This window comes from Monodelphis domestica, chromosome 7, assembly GCF_027887165.1.
Source record: "Monodelphis domestica isolate mMonDom1 chromosome 7, mMonDom1.pri, whole genome shotgun sequence".
Taxonomy (NCBI): Eukaryota; Metazoa; Chordata; class Mammalia; order Didelphimorphia; family Didelphidae; genus Monodelphis; species Monodelphis domestica.
The window spans coordinates 185658783-185675305 of record NC_077233.1 but is presented as its reverse complement, the minus strand read 5'-3'; the positions used below and the strand labels follow the sequence as shown (position 1 = coordinate 185675305).

The 16523-nt window shown below is 37.5% G+C and overlaps 1 long non-coding RNA gene across 3 annotated transcripts in view; it reads right to left on the bottom strand.

Annotated features, from left to right (window-relative positions):
- Positions 1 to 16523, bottom strand: part of LOC103092873 (uncharacterized) — a 141082-nt gene that overhangs the window by 63157 nt on the left and 61402 nt on the right. For all 3 annotated transcript variants that reach the window (XR_008913631.1, XR_008913632.1, XR_008913633.1), the window contains one exon: positions 5143 to 5213. This is a non-coding gene — a long non-coding RNA (uncharacterized LOC103092873). The remainder of the gene's footprint in view (positions 1 to 5142; positions 5214 to 16523) is intronic.

The following is a 16523-nucleotide window of genomic DNA, read 5'->3' as shown; positions in this document are numbered from 1 at the left end:
TTAGATAAGAAGGATGGATTACAAACAATGCAGAGAACAATTATCATCCCCAACTGGTAAATGTTCCTACACAGCATGAAAGGACAAGTAATCTTATAACAGCTCTCCTTTTGAGCATTTTTAGCCACACCTGCACACATCACAGCCAGAAATCACAGCTTTAAACAAAAAAGCATTTGAGTTATCTATGGATGACATTCTATAAGGAAAATGGCAAACCACTCCAGGAAAACCCCAAAATGAAGTCACAAAGAATTAGATATGACTGAAAATGACTTAACTAAGATGATAGAAGGAACAGCTTAGAGGAAAAAAATGAATAACAATACTAAAATAGTCAACCCTCGTTATATTGTGGTTCACTTATCACAGCTTCACTGTATTGCAGGGTTTTTTTTTTAGAAAATATATCTAATACTGTATTGTGGAGTTTTCACTGTATCCTAGGATTTTGTGGATGAATACCATACTGTACACAATGGAAACTCAGTACACCACTACTACTTGTGCAACTTTGCCAACATGAGATTGTACACAGCACACTATTGGCTAATGGAATGAAAGATGACCTACCACAGTTCTGTGTTCTGTTTCCTGGGCACTGATAGGCTCAGTGACTGTAGCATCAGTCTGTTTGCTTTCCCACTACTTCCTGGATTTTCCCCTATCACAGAGGTCTCTGGAACATAACTCCCATGATAGGTGAGAGATCACTGTATTTGGGAAGTAACATTGCAATCATCCTTTAAGGCTAAACCTTCTTGTTCTACATGTTGGATTAGTTTATCTAGTTGAAAATACCCAAATAAAACTTGAGTTTTCTTCCAAACAATTTCAAATAGTATTATGCTGAAAAATATGCAAAAGAGATTACATATGACTAAGAATAAGGTAAAGGCATTTTCAAGTAGTTTGGGAAGAAAAACAATTTTATCCCATAACAATATAAGATTTTACCTAAATGATAGTGTCAAATGCTATACATGCTCAGGAGAAACCAAATTTGCTGAGAAAGTAAAATTTAATGTGGGACTTGAAGGATGGATAGGACTCAAATTTATGAAGAAAGAAACAAAGTGCATATGTGGTGTATGACAGGTATATGACACAGGAACATGCAAGTCTATTGTATATATAGTAGGTAGAACAATTTCATTAGAGAAAAGGGTCCCAATCAAAGAATTTTATCAGGGACATAAACTTGAAAAGTTATATATCACACAGGACTTGGATTACCAGTCAAAGGATGTTTGTGCTATGGGGAAAACCTTAATCAGATTATAAACAAACAATAATTAGAAATTTTACTAATAATTTTTGGCATGCATTTTCCAGAATTTTGATTAATAATCATTTTTAAGTTATGACATTTAAGCACTAAATGTAATAAAACAGTATAAAAATGGGTTAAATTTGTATAAATATTCAAAACAGCAGTTTCTAATAACCAGCAATTCTACAAAATAGAAGTCTCAGTAAGTAAGCTATAATGATAAAAAGTATATTTTAAGCTATATTGACCTCTCTTTACTACAAGATGACCTAAAAGCATAATTTCACTTACAGGTAGCAGAGGTCTTATAAATAGCCCATTAAAACAGATTCGCACTTCAGAGCCTATTTTCTAGCCTACCACCTAGATTGAATTTCAGCTTTTAACATTAGTATGGTTTCTTACATAAATCATCATAATTGCTTTGTACATTCAAAAAGAGTGAGTTTTTATTTTTTTGTATGAGCCAAATATTATTCCATCAAACAGACTATTTGTAGGTTATAAATGTGCTTTAGAATCTAAGGGTAAATATTGTGCTTTAAGGTACAGCAGCCAGCCAGCAACTACTGCATAAAAGGGAAATCTATAGGAATGTGATTTTGAGGAGAACAGAAGCCAGAGAGAGGGTTTGATAAACTGAGGCAGACACACACAGATCAGATTGCAAGGAGGGAGGATGCTTCTTCCTGTTATCTTCCTTTGTAGGGCATACATTGAAGGAAGATAAAAATAACCACGAATGCGTGGAGAGTAGAATTCTGAGATAGGGTTAGGAATTAGGTGTGATTGGGAGATAAAACTCCAAGTGCAGATTGCACTGGCTGGCGGTCAGGTGAGAAGGAAGAAAAGAATAAAGAAAGAAGACTTTAGAGACCATAGCAAAGCTCCAAAGAAGGAGTAATCCATATGGCCAGCAGGCAGGTTAGAGAGAGAGGAGAAAAGAAAGGAAGAGGAGAAAGGATTGTGCCCTTCCTGACTTTTATTAAGATAATGAGGTAAGAGGTATGTAATGCATATGCAACAGCACATAGTGGATTTACATTGGCTTGGCATATCAATGACGTACAAGATAGGGACATGGGTAAAAGCCCATTCTTTTCAAACTCCCAGAACAAAGACCTCATGGCCTGCTCATAAATCATGCATTGAAATGCTGTTTGACCAGACCAGAGCTGAGCCCTCTGTGGCTCAGGCCTAGAAATTCTTCTGGCCTCTGAGCTGTCTCATTAACTGCTCTGACCAAGTATAATATCATATCAATACATCAACCATATTTTCCAGATGTATATGCCTGGAATCCTACATAAGGAAACCAAATTTAAAGATGATTAGCAAAAAATAATTTAGAAATGAAGATTTACTGAACGAACTAAAGGATATGATTGTTAGACCACTGTCAGTGATATCTGAAAGATGAAAAACACTGCAGAACTGGAAAAAAGGAAAATATGTCAAAATTCCCCCCCCAAAAAAAAAGGAGGAAGAGAATGGAAGTCACAAATATAGACCAGTGATTTTGGTTTCAGCTTTGAACAAAATTCAAGAGCCTCTCCCCATTTTATAAATGGCCAAAATATATGAACAGACAGTTTTTTTGGATCAATAAATGTTATATATAACCATATTGAAATGTTTTAAATCATTACTAATTAGAGAAATTAAAATCAAAACAATTCTGAGACAACGTTTAGCACCCTTCAGATTGGCTAAAATGGTCAAAATGATACATTTTGGAAGAGATATGGAAAATTGAGACACTAATACCCTGTGGCTCTGTAAACTGATCAAACCATTCTGGAGAACAAACTAGAATTATGCTCAGAGAATTATAAAACTGTGTATTCCCTTAGACCTGGCAATACATAGCAATTGGGTCTATTTCCCAAGGTGATCAGAAAAAAAGGAAAAAGAACCTAGAGGTACTAAAATATTTATAGCAGCTTTCTTTATAGTGGCAAAGAACTAGAAATTGAGAGAATGCCCAACAATTCGGGAACAGTTGAATAAGTTTTGGCATATTCATGTGATGGAATACAATCTTATGTGCCATAAGAAATGATGAGCAAGTTAATTTCAAAAAACATGGAAAGCATATGTGAGAGTAATGCCTTCTCTAGTGCATGGAGGGGAAGGAGGCATGGAGATATCTGGAAATTTTAATGTAAACACAAACAAATAAATTAATAAAAATAAAATTCAATAGCATAGAATCCCAACCCTACCAAAGAGGGGAGAGATTATCTGAAGCCGGGTAACAATATGTACCATGTTATCAATGCAAAAGAAGTCATGGGACTCCTGTTTGACTGAGAGTTCTCTGAATTCTCAGTACTATACTATTCAAATCAATTTAATTCAAAAAACACTTATTAAGCACCTACTATGTGCCAGGCATTGTGAAGGGCTGAGGATACAAATAAGAAAAAGAATGACAGTTCTTGCCCTTGAACGGCTTACAATCTAATAGGGGAAGACGATATTCAAAAGGAAGCTGAAAAGGGGGATGGAGGGAGATGGACGAGAGAGTGTGATGTTCCATGTTGTCCAAATCAAGCAAAGCTATTGATGTAAAAGTGGAGAGATGGGATATGTAAGGGAGACATGCCTTTGGATTCTTGAAGAAATTGTGTATGAGAAGTCCAAGAGATGTGGGGAAAAAAAGGGGTATGTGCAAACTTTTGAATGGCAGATAAGAAATCTCCCCAAGACTACAGACATATAGGAAAGGCAATCCCCAATATATCCCTTGATCTCCATAGAGAATTCTATAAGTGAGTTTCTCTTGGTAAGACTGTCCTCTCTTTCCTTGGTTCAACTGAGATCTTATCTTGCTTCCAAAGAACTCATTTACTCTTGTATATCCTAACCTCTAATCTGTATAACTTCTCCTTACTGTTTACTTTGGTAAAGAGATGTATAGCGATTTATAACATTCCTTTGTGTAACCAGTGTTTGGCAGAAAGGAACTAACCAACCTGATGACAGTAAAACTTAACTGTTGCCCTCTTGGGAAAGTGGCTTTTTTTCTGAACTCCTAGGCTCCCAGTGTCTGAGGTGTATTAGTGAAATGTCATTCCGGTCAGCAAGTGAAGGCTGGAGTATCTAGCCAGAGACTTCAGAAATCAGTCTCCCTTCAAGGTAAGGTGGGTCATGTCCCAGATCAGATATCTCTCCAGGTCACCTGGAGGCCAGAGGTGTTATATTATATAGCTCAACCACATGTACTCTACAAACATATTATTAAAGAGATTATTAATTTTAAAAAATCTAGAAAAGGAAACAGTAATGACAAAAAGCAAACTGACTTTACTAAAAATGGGCTGTGCCTGACTACTAGTCTAGTTGCTCAGGGAGTGTTGTATTTTCACAACATATTCTTTTAATTATTTCTTACTACTCTTATGGAGAAAATAGAGTAATGTGGCATAGATAGACAACAAGATGGACTATGGTTTGATATCAATTGGGAAGGAGGTATCCAATAAAGTGCCCCAGAAATCTCTGCTTGATCCTTTACTGTTTAACCTATTTATCAGTTATTTAAAAGGCAGGCATATCCTAGTTGCAGAAAACAAAATGCTAAGGGAAGTAGCTAACACATTAGATGACAGATTCAGGATTCTAAAAGATCTTGATGGGCTAGAACATTGTGCTGAATCTGATAATATTGCATATATGTGACATGTGTATGTGCATATATGTATATAAACATATTACATATATACATATATATGTAATATGTCTGGTCCTGTGACTTTTCATTAGTGTAGAGGACTCCTGATTAAGAAACTCACTCTACCAATAAAGATGAACAACTGTTTGGCAGTATAAAGTCTTAGGGTACAATGAAAGGTTAAGTAACTCACCTCAGGTCATATAGTCAGTATATGCCAAAAGTGGGACGGGAATCCAAATCTTCCTGACTCTGAAGCTCCCTCTGTAAAATTCAAATTTAATAGGGATAATATAGAATCTTACATCTGAGAAAATAATTAACTTCACAAATACAAAATGAAGGAGGTATAGTTAAAAGATCTGGGGATTGTAATGAATTATAAGTTCAATTTGAAACACGGGTGATATGACTGCAAAAAGAAAAAAGAAAGAAAAATTAATTTGATCTTAGGCTACATTAATAGAGAAATCACTTCCAGAAATAAAGAGATGGTCCCATTGAACTGTGCCCTAGTGGGAACATATCTGAGGTATTGTGTTCAGTTTTGGAAGCCCCATTTTAGGAAAGATATTATTAAGATGAAGAGCACACCCAGAGGAGGGCAACAAGACTGATGATGAGTCTCAAGTTGATGCTATATGAGAACTAGATGAAAGAATTGAGGATATTAAGCCTAGAGAACACTTGAGGGGGGAAAAGCTATCATGTGAAAGAGAAATTAAACTTGTTCTATTTGGCCCTAGAAGATAGAACCAGGAGCAAGTAATAAGGGGAAGCTGCCCAAAAAAAAGATAAATTAGGCTTGATTTAAGGAAAAACTTTCTAATAATTAGAACTATCCAAAAGCAGAATAGCAGCCTCCAGCAGTAGTGGGTCCCCCTCACTAGGAATCTTTAAGCATAGAATTTATGACCACTAATCAGATATATTGCTGTAGACATTTTCTGCTATAAATTGCAATAAATGACTGCTGAAGGCCCCTTCCAACTGTAAAATTATATAGGCTTTTGGTGTTTTGTTTTTTACCATTTCAATCCTCTGAACTGCTATAGCAGCTTTTATTGTATTTGTCTGATGTCTTGTCTTCTCTCCTTAAGTATAACAAACTCCTTGAGGTCAGGGACTCTTTATTATCTTCATGTATCTCTCGGTCCTTAACACAATACTCAACACATAGGTGTTCAGTACATCTTTGTGGAGTTCAGGTCCTCTCATTTAATTGTGGACCCCTGGAAAAGTACCCCATATTCCAGGTATACTTTGGGTCATCATCAAATCCAAAAATCAAGAACTGATGTTTCATCAGACTATCCAGAAATCCTTAGTTAAAAACAAAAGATAATTACTAAAAAGCAACCATTCCAGGTATCAATATTGCTGCCCTGTTTCTTGGAGGTAAAAAAGATCGTTGCTTTTCAAAATCTAATAGAAAGCCTGAACCAAAGGAAAGAATTTCTACAGGAGAGGACACCCCTCCATCTCCCTACCCACCACAGATAGAATTTTCTAAAAGGCTGTGTTAGCAATGGTGGGAAGAGTGGGAAAAGAACATCCTTCTCATTAACTAAATCTCCAAATCTTAGAGGAAGGAAGAAATGAAGATTTTATTAAGCACCTACTATATCTGTACTGAACACTTTACAAATACAACAACCCTCAGATATAGGTCCTATTACCCTCATTTTATAGTTGCAAAAAATAAGCAAAGAAAGGTTAAGTGATTTGCCCAGGACCAGTACAGCTAGTAAATATCAGACTGGATTTGAACTCAGGTCTTCCTGACTCCAAACCCAATGTTGTATCCATTGAGTCATCTAGCTGCATAGAGTTGTACTTATACCTTAAGGCCAACAGGAAGGAGAAGACTGATGGGCTAAGACTGTCCATTGTAACAGTTAAAATTAGTTTCTCTCTGTCAAGGAGTATTATATTTTATGAGGTTTATTAAAGGTTAAGGATTGTGAGATTTAAAATGGTTGAGGTCTTAAACTGTAGTGAGTTAAAATGGTGGAAGATATAAATTGTGATAGATATAAGAGAGGGTGAGTAAATTTGACCGCAGAAATATGTTTCACTACAGTGACTTGGTTTTTAAATCAAATATAAGGTGGTCGCCAGGGAAATATTCCCAATTATTCAAATACCCAAGTCAATTGGGTTTTATAGAGATTTTAATTAACATTACAATGAGTAATCAAAGAAAGAGAGAGAGAGAGTAAGAAAGGAATAAGTTTGAAGGGCCTCAAGCCAATATGGCCTAGACCTGAGTCTTAAGAGAGAAATCAGTCAGTTTTTTAACACTCACCACAAGGTCTGACTAAACAAGGATTCTAGTGACATCAGGCCAGCTCCATCTCAGCTGACTTCACCAGAGAGCCTTCTAGCCAGAGACTGTTCCAAAAGGCCTCTCTCCAGAGCCTCCAGAGGGACAGAGTCCCCTTAGAGGAGCTCCAGCGAGACCTCTTAGAGATTGTCCTCCAAGAGCTTCCCTTCTCCAGAGCCTCTCTCAAGAGATTCTTCCCAAGTGGTCCTCATCAGAGATCCTCCAAAAGGAATTCTCCAAAAGGAATATATCCTCAAGAGATTCTGCTTTTTCTTATATAGGGGTTTTTCTCCCATGTCACCTCCCCTAAGTCCCCACATCTACTGTAGGGACTTTAGACTCTTTCCACTGTAGACTCTTTCCAAAGAACTGCCCATCTAAATTCCTGCTAAGTCGACCAATCTCCTCAGTAAGTCTGAATCAGAAAAAATGCTGCTGTGTTGACCAAGATCCTCAGTAAGTCTGAACGAGAGAAAACACAGCTGAGTCAACTAATCTCATCAAGAGAAAACTTGCCCGACCCTTTTAGGTACCTAGCATCCCATTGTATCAATTCTACAAACAGGCCTGGCTCAAAGAACTCCTTGCCCCACCATAAGCATGGATCCAAGTACTTTCTTTGTTTAGCAAAGAGTTGTTTTTTTTCCCCTAAAGCAGTCTTAAGTACGGTTAGAGTAGAGGTTCTCCCATTTCTGATCCTGGCGAGTTCTCACATCAAAATGGGGAATGTTTCTCAGTAGGGAATTTGTTCCAATTAAGAATTCCCCGATGGGGAAATTTTTAACATTCACAAGTCTGAGAGATTTTAAGGTTTACAGGATTAAAAAAAAATACAGAATAAGAAAGCACATGTCTAGGCCCAGAAAGGCCCATTCAATTTCACTTACATCATGAGAGACGCATCTGCTAGGAAGCGGAAGTAGGAAAGAGCGTCAGTAGGCTTTTACAACCAGTTAAATAGAACTTTTGATCCCGCCCAGGTGAGGATTTGAGTGAGATTACAAAGCATTCTGGGAGCCAGAGCAAGGACTTTTGGGGTTTGGATTCCAGAGTTCATGTCTCCATTTTTACACCATTAATATATCCATGGAATCCTGTTTTAGCACTCAATTAGAAATTTCATCTTGACAGAGAGGAAACTTTCAGAAGATATCTGTACCTGCTCTAGAGTAGGAGACCCGGGGGGGTGGGGGGAGTAGAAGGAGAGGCCTTATTCATCTCTATGTTCATGTACACAAAAAGAAATGTCTACATAAATCAGATATAAAAGCTACTTTATTTATTTTTTTTTAGTTTTTAAAACATTAATTTATTTGGTCATTTTCATACATTTTTCATTAGAAACAGATCATTTTATTTTCCTCCCCCCCCCATCCCTCCCCTAGCCAACATGCGATTCGTCTGGGTATCACATGTGTCCTTGCTCTGAACCCATTTCCTTGTTGGTATTTGCATTAGGGCACTCATTTAGTGTCTCTCCTCGATCATGTCCCCTCAACCTCTGTAGTCAAGCATTTGCTTTTCCTTGGTGTTTTTACTCCCTCATTTTGTCTTCTGCTTGAGGATATTTTTTTTCCCTCATAGATCCCTGCAGATTGTTCAGGGACATTGTAAAGCCATTAATGGAGAAGTCCATTACGTTCTCTTGTACCACAGTGTGTCAGTCTCTGTGTACAATGTTCTCCTCGTTCTGTTCCTCTCACTCTGCATCACTTCCTGGAGGTCGTTCCAGTCTCCATGGAATTCCTCCACTTTATTATTCCTTTTAGCACAATAGTATTCTATCACCAACATATACCACAATTTGTTCAGCCATTCTCCAATTGAAGGGCATCCCCTCATTTTCCAATTTTTGGCCACCACAAAAAAAGCTACTTTAAAGGAAAAAAAGGAAATTTCTTCCTAGATTATCTAAATTGGGTTCTTACATTAACCAAATGTATTGCATAATCATTCATTTCCATCTATTTGACTTGTGTAGACAAGCAGAGGAAATAAATGAAACTTCCAATGAAATCAGAGCCTTTTTATGTTCCACATATTGGAGGACTATATTGGTTTTTATATCCTTTACGTGTTCCACAATATCCATCCTCTTTTCCCTTCCCAGAAAGCTATCTTATACCTCCCAAAAACCTTTTTAAGAAGAAGAACATCCAGGTGGCTCAATAGATAGAGAGCAGGGCCTAAAAATGGGAGGCCCTGGGTTTGAATCTGGTCTCAGATACTTCATGAGTGCGAGACCCTGAGCAAGTCACTTAATCCCTATGGCCTAGCCTTTATCACTTTTCTGCCTTATTGATTCTCAGACAGAAGATAAGCCATTAAAAAACAATTTTTTAAGAAGAGGAATCTGCAAAACTAATCAATACCTTAATAAACGATGTTATATGCAATGTTCCACAACTGTGGACTTCCCATTGCTACAAAAGAGTCAGGGAGGTATCTTCTCCTATCTCTTTTCAAGGGGTTGCTTATTCCTTATAATTTTACAACATTCATTTCAATAATTTATGATGGTTGTTCTATTTACACTGCTATTATCATTGCGTTTTTTTTACTTTGCTGACTTTACTCCACATGAGTTTATTTAAGTTTTTCCATGCTTCTTTATATTCAACATATTTATCATTCCTTATAACAATAAATTATCCAGCAGAGTCTAAATTGAAGAGAAATCAATAGTGAAGATTTCCAAATGCTCCTATCTGAGCATGGCATTGTACTGTTTGCATCAAGCCCTGATGTGAGTTCCATATTCTCAACAATTTGTCTGTCTACACAAGAAAAATCAAGTGGACTAAGAATGCTCATTGTCTCAAATGTGAAATTTTATATGGAGTTGAATGAACAACCCAAAGAATTGGCTTATCCTTGCAAATATCTTTGGCAGACACTGTAGAACTGAGTCCAAGGATAAAAAAGGAGAGAAGCTATAATGCCTTTAAGAAATTGTTCATTGCTTCTAAATACCCCAATAAAACAACCAAAAAAAAAACATCTCTTTAATGTCAATATTCTTCTGTTGATAGTGTATGGTTGTGAGTCATGGACTGCCACAGGCTTAAAACTGTGACTCACTCAAAACGTAATGGAAAAGCTTGTGTTGGATATGAGTAGATTATGTCATATTACTATTGAGGAACAAGACAGCATCAGAAAAGTAAACTACTAGAAAAGAATGTAAGTCAGTCATAGCAAGAACAAAGGGAAACCAACAAATAGCCAATGGGCTACATTCTTAGCTACATCGTAGCTACCTCATACACTCCACCAGTTAATCAAGAAGCATTTATTATGTCCCTGTTCTGCAGTAGATGTTATGCTAAGTGTCAGGGAAACAAAAAAAAATGAAACAATACCTGCCCTCAAAGGGTGTATAGTCTATTGGGCAAATGTATATGCAATCTATAAACAAAGTAAATGGTAGGTTGGGAGGGGAGACATTAACACTAGCAACTCGGGGAAATTAGGAAAGTTTTCAGGTGGCACTTGAGTCATACTTTGAAGAAAGGTTAGAAAAGAGAGCATTCCAGGCATGGGGCCTGTAAAAAAATAGACTTGAATACAGGACTCCAATCCCCATGAGCCTTTGCTCCACTTCCCCAGAATGCCTTGTAATCTCACCTGGGCCGAGATCGAGAAGGTATTTAAGCTGATTCAAAGGCTTTTGAGGCTCTCTGGACTCTGGGACTTCCATTTTGGGGCAGGCCTGGCTTTTTTCATAATGGAGGTGAGGTTGTGTCTAGGCCACTCTATGGCCTGAACACGTGTTTCTTATCCTGTATTTTCTTTAATCCTTAATCTTCAATAAACCTCTAAAAATATAATACTCCTTGCAGAGAGAAACTAATTTCTACCTGCCTCGGTCTCCCCATCTCCCCTAAATTTTAATCTTTACAGGCCCATGCAAAGACACAGAAACAATAAAGAGGATATTGTATGTGAGGAACAACATGAGAGTCGACTTATTTAATTAGAGGTAGTCCCCTAGCCCACTGAGATTTCCAAGAGTCACAGAGAATGAGAAGGCACAGATGGGATACTTTACAATACATCACAGATCCATCAAACTAATAAAATAATATTATTAGAGGCAGCAACCCTTTGAGCTGATTTTAAATTAAGGACTGGTTCCACCCTAGAGGTCAAAGATTCCCCACCCTAATTTATATAAGTTTGGATTACTATCAAGTGACCTAGAGATTGTTCTCTAGATTCTTTCTGAAAACACGATTAATATATCTTTACCTTTAACAAAAGCATAACAGCCTTTCTCTAAGATATTATATACAGTATATACATTATATACATAATATATATTGCTACAGAAATTCCATCTAATAAACACTAATTCAAATATTCAAAATGCATGAAAGCAGCCCCCAAAACCTTAATATCTAAGTACTAGAAGTGATCCTATAAGTCTTGTTATGGGGGGGGGGGGGAACAGTAGTTAAGTTGATCTTTGAAGCAAAAAGAATAGTGGAAGCCAGAAAATATAGCAAAAAAAATTTTAATAATCTACCCTGAGATTGAATTATTAAATCTGCTACTACAACAAATTATTTTCCCTCCTCCCTTCTCCCATCCCCTCAAAGAGTTGCAAGCATAATGATTTGCTCCTCATATCTGGGAACTTGTAAATGTTTGGTAGTATTTTACATGATTAAGAAATGATTTGAAGACTAATAATAAGTGAAGCTACTAAAACCTCATATTTAATTGTGAATTGCTCTTTACTTAAAGAGTCCATCTGAGCTTCAAGTCAAAAGATGAAGTAAAGAACTACCTCGAATACAGTATTAGTCACTCATCTGGGAGTTCTTAAGGGTTATAAATTCTTCCAGAGTCTTGGAAAATATATGGCCTTCTCCCCAAATAATATAGTAAAATAGCATATTTTTATTTTCATATACCTCAAGGTCTTCCTAGAAATATTTTAAACAGACTGAGGGTCAGAATTCTGGGAAGAAAAGGGCATAGTTTTGAGTCATTGCTTTATAAATTGCTCAGGAAAACAACAAAATAATGTAGGTAATTCATTTCTCTGGAGGTAACAGTGGTACAGTTATTTCTTATATATGGTTTCATTAAGATGCTAGGTCACTAGAAACTAGTATGCTGGAATGAAAGTTTGCTTTTTCTCTCCCTACCCTAATTCATTAACAGTAAGTCAGCTCCTTCAGCAAGAGCCTGTTTTCCACTTCTAGTTTCCACTTCCAGCTCCTTTTTCATATTAGTAGTTAACAAATTCCTGGTTTTGTTTTCAGGAAATTAATTTACATTCAGTTCTTGAGGGTACCAAAGAACTGTAAATATAAAACAAAATATAAACAATAAGAGAACCATCTAAAAAGGAAAGAAAGTGTTTGGATTGTCAAAAGGCATCTTTTCCTTTGCTTGCCTGTCATTGCCTCTCTTGAAATGTCCTTGGTGGTCAAGAAAAAGGCTTTTATGTTTATACTGTATCCCTATGAGTTTAGTGATAGGTGCAAAGTAGTAATTCAAAAAACTTTTTGGAAAAGTGAATAAATGAACAAATGAATGAATTTTAAAGCAAACACAAAAAACAGTGAGTGATCCAATTAATTTGATATTGTGTAAACAACCAAGAAAAACATCCTACTATAGTGAATATGTAGGCCCACCTCATGGTCAAGAAAACATAAATTCAAGTCTTGCCTCTAATAAATTCTTTGTTATCATGGTCAAGTCATTTACCTTGTCAACTGTCTTGAGGGCTAAATCTCTAAGTCTAAATCACCAATCTGCATTGTTGGAGGGAGTTTCTATACCAGAAGTTCTCTTCAAAGGAATCACCATTCCAGACCAAAATTAAATTCAAATTGAATAATTTTGGAACAGAATTATTCCATTGTCAAATCATTATTTTATTTTGACCTGAATGCACAGGATTTTTAGTAATCCTTTCTTCTCTCCCCCTTTTCCCCCTTTTCCAATTCCTTCTCTTTCTTCATTTCTTTATCTCTTTTTCCTTGCTTAGGAAAACAGTAAGCAGGAGCCTTGCTACATTAGTGTGACTTTTAAGTGGCCTTGGAATAAGATTTACTGTCAATAACCCAGCAAATACCAGCTGTTTGCATTCTTTATCCTTTCTTTCCTCTTGAAAGTCAAATTCTTAGCTAAAGGAAAACCTTAGTTTTCTCAGTGATTGTTTTAAAATTTCTTTTCACAATTTAGTCTCTTTACCTGCATATCATACCACTTATATCATTACTTTTGATAAGATAAACACGATAGAAATGCATAGTGAAACATTGCATAACAACTAGTTAAATCTAATTAATTTTGTCTCTATCCTATTGCACTAAATTTACATTCAGCAGTGGCTCATCAGTAATCATCTAAAGTTGACTTTGTCCTGTTTTTTAAAATAGTTACTAATCAGAATAGTATTCATCCAGTTTAATCTCCTTTTTCATAAGGGAGCACTAGACTAAAAATCAGGATTCCTGAGCAATAATCACAGCTCTGCCACTAACAAGCTATATACCTTGGGACAAGTGATTCACATATCTTCTCTGAATCTCAGTTTCCTCACCTCTAAGACACGGGAATTGTACTGGATGACCGCTAAAGTCCCTTTCAGCTGGGATTTTGTGACTGATCTTACTTGGAGGAGATTATAAGCAGTAGCATTCCAAGTCCATCTCTTCTTCTTAGAAGTACATGTCATAGATTTTTTTTTTAACACCTTTCCTCATTTGTACTTCTTCCTATGTAGAACAGCTGAAAAAATTCAGCATCCAAGATGTGCACATTTGTTACCCGGAGGTGACAGCCAAAGCACCATCACCATGAAAAAGTAGAACAAGAAAAGGAAGGCTGGAAGATATTCCTTCCACAGCATATTAGGAACTATGGGGCACAAAGTAAGCCTCATTGTTCAAGTCAATTTCAGAGACAAGCTTCCATTGGAACATTAACCACCTGCTCTGCTTTTCTTTACTCCTATTTTTTAAGCACATCTGTTTTTATTGCACCGTCTTAAAGCAAAAGCCAACACTCAAAGCACAGAACTCAATTTATTACCAGGCCAGATTAAATATTATTTTAAATGTCTCAGCTAACAGATATTTGTTCAAGGTTCTTTTAGAAGGAGATGAGAAAGTATAGGTGAACTGCCAACTAATTTGGAGTAGAATAATTCAGTTCCCATTTTGTGATATTCCTGTTAATCAAGGATTTCCCAAAGGTCAGAAAATAGCATTTCTTTTCCTCATAGGCTCTAGAATATGACCCCTGAATTCAGTTGCTCCCATTCAAATTGGAAAACCAAGGGAAGAAAAATAGAGAAAATTTCTGATCTCTTCTTATGGTCCCGCCTCTGCAAACCTGGCCTAAAACCTGAAATTTTAATATAGACTCCTTGGCTGTAGTATAATGGAAGAAGGAGGAGAGAAAGCAGGAGGTGAAGAGGAGTGTGCATTCCCCAGCATGGAGGAAAGGAGTTGGCTAAATTATTTTTATACCCAGTACAGGCACCAGACCAATAAGCAAAATGCCTGTGAAAAAAAAAGAGTATGTGATGTTCATTTTTGTTTGACCAGTATATTAACAGGAAAATTAAAGTTACAGCAACAGCACAGACTGGTTACTGTGATTACTTTTTTGGTACCAAACAAATTAATAGATTCAAATTCAGCCTCCTACTTTAAGAAACGCAAATTACACATATGCCACTGTAGAAGAGTGATATTCTGAGTCAGGATTTTAGAAATGTCTTGTAAGAGGGGAAAGAAGCCCAGTGGGAATTCACACACACACAGGCTAGAGTCAGAGCAACAGTGGAAGTGAGATTGAGAAATGTAAGAGAACTCTGAAATGCAGTTTCCTGGCACCTACAAATGGAAGAAAGTTGAGAATGGGCTCCACATTCATGTTTTCTGTGCTATTTTGCACTTCTTTTCTTATTTCATCCACTTTTCAGCTCATTCATAAACACCTCCTGCCAATTAACCAGAGAGAGAGAGTCAGGTTCAGAGCTGTGATTAGCACATGGCCCTCTTCCCTTTTCGGGCTGCCCAGCTCTCCCTGTGCCAAGGTGCCTAGTTGCTTCATAAGAGAGAATCTGAATGATTGTACCAGGCTCCTATTCTGGTTCATGGGGCTAAATGATCTCAAAGAGACAAGAAAGACGGGGAGGAATAAAATAACTCAAAAAGGGCAGCAAAAGCTATTGAGATCAAGAGCCCTTGAGAGAATAGACCATGATTAAAGTTTAGGGGGTTTTCCTGCTAAGGGAGAAAAAGCAGCCATTTCTTTTGTTATGATTATAAAGGGACGATAGATGGGGAGGAGCCAGGATGGAGGCGGTGAAGGGATAGGAGGTTTGGTGTGGAAGGGAGAGAGAAGCACTAGAGCTGAGAGAAGGTCTGTGTAGCTCTCCCGCCCCCTCACACTTTAAGCACCCCTGAGCAGATGTGGCAAGGATGAACAGGGGCCGTGTCTCAATAAGCAGCCTTCTGTGGGATTATGGTGTTGACTTTGCCTCAGGACTTGGCTGGTGCCCGAACCCCAAGAAGCCCCACAGTCTGGTCAGGCAGGCTGAGCCTCCCTGTTTGCTCTTTCCTTGTTTAGCCAAGGCTAAATGGCCAGCCGACCCAACACCCTCTTTTCCTCCTTCTAACTTAACTTCTATAAAGATTTAGATCTGACTGTGGTTTTCTTCAGAACAAGGATGGTTTCATAGTTCAAGGAACAAGGGTGGGAAGAGGTCAGTAGGAACAGGAAACCCTGCAGGATTAAGCAGTCAGGTGGTCACTTTCTTCTTCAGCAGAGCCAAATGGCTCAGGCTTTAGCGTTTCTTTTCCTCTTTCTTCTCTAAGTACTTCTCTATCCTACTCTCAACAGGTCACTAGTATTTCTTGGGAAGGCGATGGGATGGGACAGATCTTCCGGGTGACCCCCGTGAGATTCAGAGGATCAGCATCCCCTAGCAGCAGTTGTTCTTTTGGCTTTTTTTAATCAATGATCCAGAGATGTCAGGGATCTTCTATCTTCCAGGGTAAAGGGGAAATGGAGGCTAGGGTCTGGCACTACAGGTTTGAGGTCGCAAGTTCCGATCCTTACTTAGCTCCTGTCTCTCATGAGCTGACAGGGCAAAACCCCTTTCCAAGCTCTCAATTCCACAAGCCTTTTTCTGCTCCTCCAACTGCCATTCTCCCTCCTGCCAACATTCTAAAATGGTTCCTTAGTCTCAGTTTCTTTTCCACATTTTTCTG